We start from the raw sequence: 9,586 nt of genomic DNA on the forward strand, positions 1-9,586 counted from the left end.
GTTTCAAACCACAATTCTCAGATTTCTTCTTTCTGATTAGCTAGGATTAAAGCCATGATCCACCAGTGTGGCTTCTACTTTTTCCTCTATACTTATTTAATGCACATATTTAGATAATTATGTAAAAGGGAGAGTATAGAAGAAAGATGTACATTCATGATATTGTCCTGTCACAAATTCAAGTTAGTAATGTAAATTTCTTCCTAAGACCATACAAAAAAATTCCATAATATAGTGTAAGAGAACTCACTATTGAACAGATGAGCTTTAAGAGCTTTCTAATAGATCCATTATTTATTGTTACTCAACATTAGGAAAAATGTATAATGCAGTAAGTAAAATGGAAGTCCTTTGGAAGACTACTTAAATTCCTTGTTTTTTTAAAGACACTTGTTTTCATCTAAAAAAAATAAGCCTGTCTATTGTCTTCGTGTGATTTTGATGATTGAATATGCTTAATGAGAAGTCAAAATGTATTAGTAGTCCTTTGTTATCAATTCTGACTTTTTCTTTTTGGAGAATATAATGATCAAAGCAATAGTTCAGAATCAGCAAGCAAGAGGTCAAAATCATGCTTCCAGTGCAAGTGGGTCACCAGTAAGTAATCCTCAATACCAGTTTCCACAAAGTTTTCTCACAGATACAATCAGCCTGCCTTTTCTAGCTGCTTTCCTAGCCTGTACCTATTCCTTCATTGTACAGGAAAAGTGTGATTCAACTGATTTCAGTCAGATCTGTTACTAGTGCTATCAAGGATTTAGATTCTTATGTAGGCTATTAAAAAGGTATTTACTAATTTCAGTTAAATACATAAATTCTATTTCCATCTTTTTTTTAAAAAAAATTCTGCTTGTTCTATAAATTGATCAGAGGCATGGATTTTGTGGATAGCTCATCTATGTCTTTCATGGCTCTCATAGATAATATGACTGCTCCATAATTATCCTAATTTATATTGTTTTATATTTTGGGTTGCATCATTTCACTTTCTGCACTGCCATTTCCCAAATCATTTATATAGGAGGCATTATTTCACATTTTCTCATTCCTAGAATAAGTTGCACATGAAGACACCACTGGTCCTCATTTTCAGTCTGTACTTTGAATATGGAGGAACATCTTTCCTCTGCTCTCCATTTATTCCCTAATCTCCAGTTAGAATAATTTCGAATAGTAAAAATGGAAAAAGAAAATAAATCATGGTGAAAAAACATACGCAGAGAATTCACCAGATATTTCTGACCAGGTCAACCAACATGAACTATTAGGGAAATACATGGACACCTCATTTCCACTGGTACTCAATGTATCTGGTTAGGCAATTCTGATGAAGATGAGGAACAAGATGAAAATATGAGGAATGGTAAAAATTGCAAGAAAAAAAATGGAGAAGGATCCAAGCAAATTTCTTCTTTGGGCTGCTGAAAATAACCAGCTTACTACAGTGCAGAGAATACTTTCCAAAAAGGCTACTCATGTGAATACTAGGGATGACGATGAGTATACCCCTCTTCATCGGGAAGCCTACAGTGGACACTTAGACATTGTCCGTGAGTTGGTGGCTCAAGGGGCACATGCAATAACTGTAGATGGCTGGACACCCCTGCACAGTGCATGTACGTGTAATAATACCAGAGTGGCTTCTTTCTTCTTCATGATGCAGATACCAATGCCCAAACTAAAGGCTTCTTGACCCCCTTGCATCTTGCTGCTGGTAATTGAGATAGCAAAAATACACTGGAACTGTTGAACCAATATGTCAAACCAGGTCTGAAGAACCACTTGGAAGAAACTGCATTTGATATTACCAAAAGGATAAGTATGTATCACTACCTCTTTGAAGTTGTGGAAGGCTGTACAAATTGTTCTCCTAAATCCTAATGATTCGGTTAATTTTCTTAAATTTCAAAAATGTCATTAATTCCTTTTTGTCAATACAACATATTTTCACAATCCAAATAACAACAATATCTTATAGTAACAATTCACGGATTCTGTGGAGTTCTTCAAAGTGAATTGTCTGCTTTTGATGTCAAAATGTATTCAAGAGTTTTTGCATACATCTATAATGATTTATGCAGAGTTTGTGATTTTGTTGATCGGAAATAATTTTAACTTATCTGTTGAAATGAGTAGTATAGAAACTAAAGATATTTCCATTGTTTGTCTGAAAAAGTATATTTTAAAATATTCTATATTCTATGTTTGTATAGTGTCCATAATCTCTTTTATTCTCTCCTAGATATAATACATTGAATTCTACATTGTTTTATAACATATAGGTTCATTAATGTGTCCTTTCAGATTGCATTCCATACAGAAACAGTTTAAGATTCCTTTTTTTCCCCCCTAGGTCCTTTTAGTATTATATTTCTTTGGGATAAAACGACAATGTTGTCTAATTTCAAAAGTTGTGTAAAGGTTATGCTATGTAAAGGCCTTTCTAAGGTGAAAATTTAATACACTGATGTCAAAGTAACTTTTAATTATATGAATTAGGTGTATTGTTTCACTTGTAATTTTGTAATCAACTTTTTAATAGCTGTTTTTTATTTCTTGCATCTGAAGAATGAAAAATTTTGAATACTTCACAAATTTTCATATCATCCTTGTACAAGTGCCATGTTAATCTCTGTATTGTTGTAATTTTGGTATACAAGCTGCTGAAGAATGTAGTATCCTGCAAATTTTAGTAGTTAATGATGAAATATTTATAAAGGCTTATATGCTTAGGTGCCTATTTGTAACAAGGAAACTTTATTGTTCCTAAAAATGCTATTAATCTTATTTCCCTAAAATTCTGTGAATAGTTGAAAAAAAATGTTGTTCAGTTGATTGCTCACATTTGCAATTTTTTTGTCAATGACTATTTTAAGTCCTTTTCATTTAGAATTTGATCATATTTTCAAGTATTAATAGCTAAGTCCAAATGAGACGGCTTTTTCAAGTACTTATTTATCCAACTGTGTTAGCTCTGTGGAGCCAATGGATTCAAAGTAAGCCTTGTTTAAGAGCTACTTCTAAACATATGCAGCTGAGATTTTCACAAATGAGGTCTTACTGGCACAAATGTCTACATGACCCTTTACCCTTCTTCCATGTAGGAACAGACCAACCAGAATATCTTACTCTGACAGCATAGATTGTATTAGTGGAACAAAACTAATCTTAGTTACAAGGGATCATAGAGAGATGAACATTTCAGCCAGAACTGTTCATACTAGAAGGCATTTTATCAAAATATGATTGTTTATGATACCTACCATTTCAAAAGTAGCTAAAGCCAAGAAAGTGAAAAAATATTCATATTCATGATTACCTAATGTCTTGGCCTGTCTACCTTCCAAACAGGCAGGAACTTACACTACTGCCATTATATCACCAAATATTTTCATAGTTGCAAGAGAAGTCCATATATTCCTCTTCATTATTAGGCCTTAAATTGGTAATGTTTTTTATTATTTTTATTTCTATTATTATTTTTATTGTGAACAAAATGTACAGAGGGGTTACATTACATGGGCAAGATAATGAGTATATTTCTTATCAAGCATTGCAACCTCCTTCTTTGTTTACCCTTCACATCCCTTCCCAGCCTCCCCCTGACCCCCAACCAATCCTCCCCCCGACCAAAGTTGTAAAGTTCGTTTTGGACATGACAACTTGTACTTCTCATTGTTGCACGGGTCCACCAGTATCCTTAAACGACTTGGTTTTCCCCTTCTACTTCACAAATTATACCGACATCAAATATAGTGAAAGCAGGGGTTATAATGTGGGGGAGGGACATACAAAGCAACAAAAAGATAATCTTATAAGTGCATTAGAAAAAAATGCATGAAAGAAAAAAACCATTTAAATACATATCTTAGGATTCATTTTCCTAACATCACATTATCTGACCTTTTCTGCTTGACTCATACATATACTAGATATTGCAAATAAGAGAAACCATGGGACCTAGCTTTCTTTGGGCCTGGCTTACTTCACTTAATATAATTTTTCCAAGTCTTTCCATTTCCTAACAAATGGGGCAATGCCATTATTTCTGATGGAGGCATAGAATTCCATTGTGTATATATACCACATATTCTTGATCCATTCATCTACTGAGGGGCATCTGGATTGGTTCCAGATCTTAGCTATGGTAAATAATTCTGCAATGAACATAGGTGTGCTGATAGCTATAGTGTGGTCTTGTTTGTAAACATTTGGGTAAATGCCCAAAAGTGAGATTGCTGGGTCATAGGGGAGCTGTGTGTGAAGTTTTTTGAGAACCTCCGTACTGCTTTCCAAAGTGGTTGAACAAGTTTACACTCCCACCAACAATGCAGTAAGATTCCCTTCTGTCCACATCCCCTCCAGCATCTGTTGTTATTACAGTACTTCATTTTTGCCATTCTAACTGGGGTGAGGTAGTATCTCAATGTTGTCTTGATTTGCATTATCACCCTACACCAGAATCAACTCCAAATGGATCAAAGACTTCGGAGTCAAAGCAGACACTCTGAAAACATTACAGGATAGAATAGGAGAAACCCTAGGTCTCCTTGGCTCAGGTCGAAATTTTCTGAATAGAGACCCGGAAACACAACAAATCAAAGAAAGGTTTAACAAATGGGATTGCATGAAGTTGCAGAGCTTCCGCATGGCAAAGGACATAGCTAGCAAGATCAATAGAAAGCCCACGCATTGTGAGAAGATCTTCACTAGCCATACAACGGACAAGGGTCTCATATCTAAAATATACTTGGAACTCAAAAAATTAAATCCCCAACATCAAATACTCAAAGAAACAACTGCCCAATAAATAAGTGGGCTAAAGACTTAAAGAGAAACTTCTCTGAAGAACAAAGAAGAATGGCCAATAGACACATGAAGAAAATCTCAACCTCCCTAAATTGCTAATGTTTTAACCACAGTGTTTCCTCTTGCGTCCAGGCTGTAAATCTACAAATGGTAAAGCTTTAGGTTTAACTCTACTAAACACTGAGGTAGAGATAATGGAATAATACTTTAAAACAGAGTTGCCTTTGATACCCTAACCACAACAGAACAATGCAAAACATGAGCCTTTTCATTATATTATATATAGTTATATATTTTACATTTTTATGTGATGATTTTATATTTCACACTATGAAAGTTACTAGAATTAATTGATAATTTGACAAATAAATTGATATTTATTCCAATCAATACAATTAGAATATAATTAATTAGGTTTAGAATATATATCAGAATATAAAATGTATCAATGCAATATTTTAGGTACAAACTTGTGATACCTTCTAAGTGTACATGGCCTTCTGAAATCACGTAGCAAAAAATGAGTGTTGTTTTCCTCTAATCTACATGAGATTTTATTCTGCTGCTCTGTATATTGTTTTAACTCGCTGGTCCCAAACTGTTTTTCTCCATATTTCTGAAGCATTCCAGTAATTGTTCCCAAATTTTGCTGATATGATGTCTAAAAAATACTTCTCTTCTGTAGGACCCATGGGTCCTAGGATCTCAGGTCCCAGTTACCTGTATCATTAGATAACAGGGGCAAGACTTCTCACCTAGGCCCATGCAACATGCCAACAGAAAGTAATTGAAGAGCTATCTGGTGGTTAATTGGACATAATCAACTCCCAGGCTTTCCTGCATGGTCTGGCTTATATGTCCTGCTCAGCTTTCTCTCTCAAAGCTGGAGCTCTACCCTCTGGGCCACTGCTCCACTTCTGGTTCACTGGTGGTTTATTGTAGATAAGAGTCTCACCGAGTTTCCTGCTCAGCTGGCTTTGAATGGCGATCTCCTGAAGAGGCTTCAAGTGGCTTTTCTCAGGGATTCGCAGAGGAGCCGCTTCACACAAATCCTTAGTCTAAATCTCGAGAGGTACTACAGAAAAACAGAAACAGGAAGATGCTTCTAGTGTGTTCTAGATACTTAAAGTTGGAGACACAAAACACTCATAATGATTAGATCATTTTATAGGCAAAAGGAGCAATGCAGACAGTATGAGGTTCACTCCAGATTTCGGTCCTCTCATCCTGAGACAGTAAATTCTAGCTCAATTCTAAGTGACAGAATTGGCATATCCTGTGGATATTTGCTCCAAAATACTATGACACTCATTTCTCACGTTTGGCCTCAAACCTGTGACCAGAGAAGAAGATGAGGAGAGAAAGCAACTATAATAAACATTGGGTAGTTTACTTATAAATTCAAACCATTGGAATGACCCTGCTAAGAAGTCAGATTGTCCAGATTAAAAAATGAATAAGAAAGGAAAGAAGATGTCAGTAGCTGCTGATTGTAATCCCACCTCCTTAGGATGCTGAGATGGAGAGAATCTTAGCTTGAATCCAGCCAGTGTAGGAAAGTCTATGACACTGTTACTTCTAAGAGATCACAAAAAAAACAGAATTGAGGCTATGACTCAAGCTTCATGTACTACCCTTGAGCAAAAGGAGCTCAGGGACAATGCCTAGGCTCATAGTTCAACCTCAGGACCTGCCCCCTCAAAAAGAGCCTGTACTTCCATGTCATTGTCTATGTATGGATGTATTCCTATAGGTGAAGCTATAGAATAGCTATGATGAATGGCACCAAGTTAGGAAATTTGTATTCAATACAATAATTTCGTAACACAGAGACTTCTTTCCAGACAGTGCATGTTCCAGGGAACTCATCACTGTTCCCAGTGTAACCTGAGGGTTTCTCTGCATCCCAGGCCTGCTGGAAGAAGTCTCTCATTGTGTGGACAGGCAGACAAAAGACCTCACTCCTGTACAGCTTGGTAACAAACAATTCCACCTGAGCCAGTTAGTGAGGATTAATGTGGGTGTGCTCTGAAGGTCAGGAGAAAAGGGTCTCTTTGTACCCCAAGCTATCTCTCTCCCCAGTGCTCTGTTTTAACAAGTTTTCATTTGTGCCACTTTCCATGGCAGATAAATTTATGTGCACTTATCCTGCTTTTGTGAGACTATGTTTTTGTGTTCAGATAAAGTGCTCAATATAATTCAGGAGTACTTCTGGCAGACAACTAGGGCACTGAATCTAATGAAATGTTTCATTGGAGCAATGATGGGCCTATGATGCCTCTCCTAGGTTTGGGAAATCCAAGTACATGTTGGATATCACAAAGCTTCCTGTCATCTAGGGCTGGTGAAGCTCATCAGGTTTTGAAACCTTTGACCTCTCCTTGTTGGGCCCTGGGTGGCTAGGTTTTGATCACAAGGCCTTTGTGCTGAGCAGGAGCACAGTGCAGAAGCCCAGTGCTTTACCATTTTGTGTAACAACATCACTTCTGGTCTGTGAGTGTGTGTTTGTGTGGGGGGGGGGGTGTGGGTGTGTGGGCACGCACACACATACATGAGTCCTGGAGCTTGAACTCAGGACCTGAGCACTGTACCTAGTTTCTCTTGTAGAAGGATAGCCTTCTCCCACTGGAGCCACAGAGCCACTTCAGGGTTTTTCCTAATGATATGGTCCTGAGAAATCAAGCCTATGGTTTCATAGATGCAAAACACTCTATCCCTAATGCACTTTCCCAGGCCTCTACCTCAGGTTGTTAGTGTTTTCTGTCTTTTGTTGTTGTTGTCAGTTGTAGGAGTTGAAGTCTGGGCCTGGGTGCTTTCCTTGAGGTCTTCAGCTCAAGTCTTGTGCTCTACCACTTCAGGTTTTTTGGTGGTTCATTGGAGCTAAGTGTCTCAAAGACTTTCCTGCCCAGGCTTGATTTGAACCTTGATCCTCAGATCTCATTCGCCTGAGTAGCTAGGATTACCAGCATGAGGAAAGCACCCTGCTTCCACTTCAAGTTCTTAGTGGTGAATTGGAGATAATAGTCTCATGGGACCTTTTGTGTCTGGGATATTTTGGAACCCAGATCTTCAGATTTCAGGTTCCTGAGAAGGCGGGATGACAGACCAGATACTGACCCCTTGGGCTTGGCTTCTGCTGCAAGGGGGTCCATGGTTCCAAGTGGTGAAGTGCTAGCCATGAGCCCTAGAGGTAAGGGTCAGCACCTAGAACCCGAGTTCAAGGTTCATGACAGAAAAAAAGAAAACATTTGTCCGCAGAAGACAACTCACTAGTCTTCAGTAATACGTAATTTTGTACTTGCCATGGGAGCATATCTGAGCCTCAATATTCTTGTCTGCATAATCATCTCAGTTGTGGATCCCTCACAAGGGCACGATGTAAGAATGCACCCTGTGAAGGACACAGTACATGTCACTCTTTGCAGGACTCAGCACACAGCATCTTGTGAAACACTTAGCACCCAATGCAGGACTCAGCACACTGCACCCTGTGAAGACTCAGCACATAGCTCTGTTCCACAAGCTGTCATTAAAATTAGGGTGCTTTCATCAATATCACCATTCTTTAAGGAAAATTTCACAAACCATACAAGTTCACATCTAATGGTTTAATGGGGTGGTTTTTTACTTGGGGGAGGTAGACATGGGGCTTGAACTGAAAACATGGGGATACTGTTCTAATGATATTTGCTCAAGGCTAGAGGTCTATGACTTGGAGCCATATTTTGAAGAGTCTCATAGACATCCTGCCAGGACTGGGGTTTAAACACCCCGAGCAGCTAAGATGACGGGCATAAGCCAGGATGACATGTGTAACCCATGGAGCTGGGTTGCAGTGGTTTACATGTGCCTAAGTCAGGTTAGGTGGCAGCTGTAAGCACCACACACCTAGCTTGCTCTGTAATGAGGTATTTGAAGTTATGTCCTTCTATAATTGCAGTTAGAACATCCTACCCTTTTTTGGTGGCAGTCCTGGGGCTTGAGTAAGAGCTTATAAACTCTCCCTAAGCATTTGTGCTCAAGGCTAGCACTCAATTGGTTGAAAGATAGCAGAACTTCCTGTTTTTCTATTTATGTGGCACTGAGGAATTGAACACAGGGCTTCATGATTACTAGGTGAGCACTGAACCACCGAGCCCCTGGAGTGAACAAGGTATAAATAGATAGAGATTTCTGTATATAAATATTGTAGACACAAAAAGAGAGATGTCTGCATATTATTAAATTATAGATAATATTAGTACCAATTCTTAGGTATTAAATTATATCTCCATTTAATGATGTGTCCCAGTTAACAATTAATAAAGCATCAATTAATAATTACTCAATATCAGTATTGTTTATCATATATGTACATATATCCATACATATAATTAATATTTCATAGAATGAGACAGATGTCTATATATTATTGAATTATGCATCATGTGTTACTACCAATTATTAGGTATTTAATTATGTCTCCATGTAATTTTTATTCTGTTAATGATTAATAAAATATTAATTAAACTTAATGTACTTCCTATACTTATTGTGTCTAATTTTATCCTAGAATGTTTCACTAATAATTCAATGTTTATCATTTATTGTAGTGACAATTCTTCCACCTATGACATTTTTATCTTTATTACAGCCTATTACATAGCATATAGATTTGCACACAAATTAAACATCCTACCTAACACTGAGCACTTTCACAGAAAAGGAAATTATGTGTCACACTCTGCTTCTCACTCCAAGATTACATTTTTGGCAGTGCTGGAATCTAAACTCACGG

The 9,586-nt window shown here is 37.4% G+C and overlaps 1 pseudogene; it reads right to left on the reverse strand.

The window, feature by feature from the left end:
* Positions 1-2,572: 2,572 nt before the first annotated feature.
* Positions 2,573-2,672, reverse strand: LOC122098310 (annotated as a pseudogene).
* Between the last annotated feature and the right edge of the window lie 6,914 nt (positions 2,673-9,586).

The sequence above is a fragment of the Dipodomys spectabilis genome, unplaced genomic scaffold, assembly GCF_019054845.1.
Source record: "Dipodomys spectabilis isolate Male_0828 unplaced genomic scaffold, ASM1905484v1 ptg000473l, whole genome shotgun sequence".
Taxonomy (NCBI): domain Eukaryota; kingdom Metazoa; phylum Chordata; class Mammalia; order Rodentia; family Heteromyidae; genus Dipodomys; species Dipodomys spectabilis.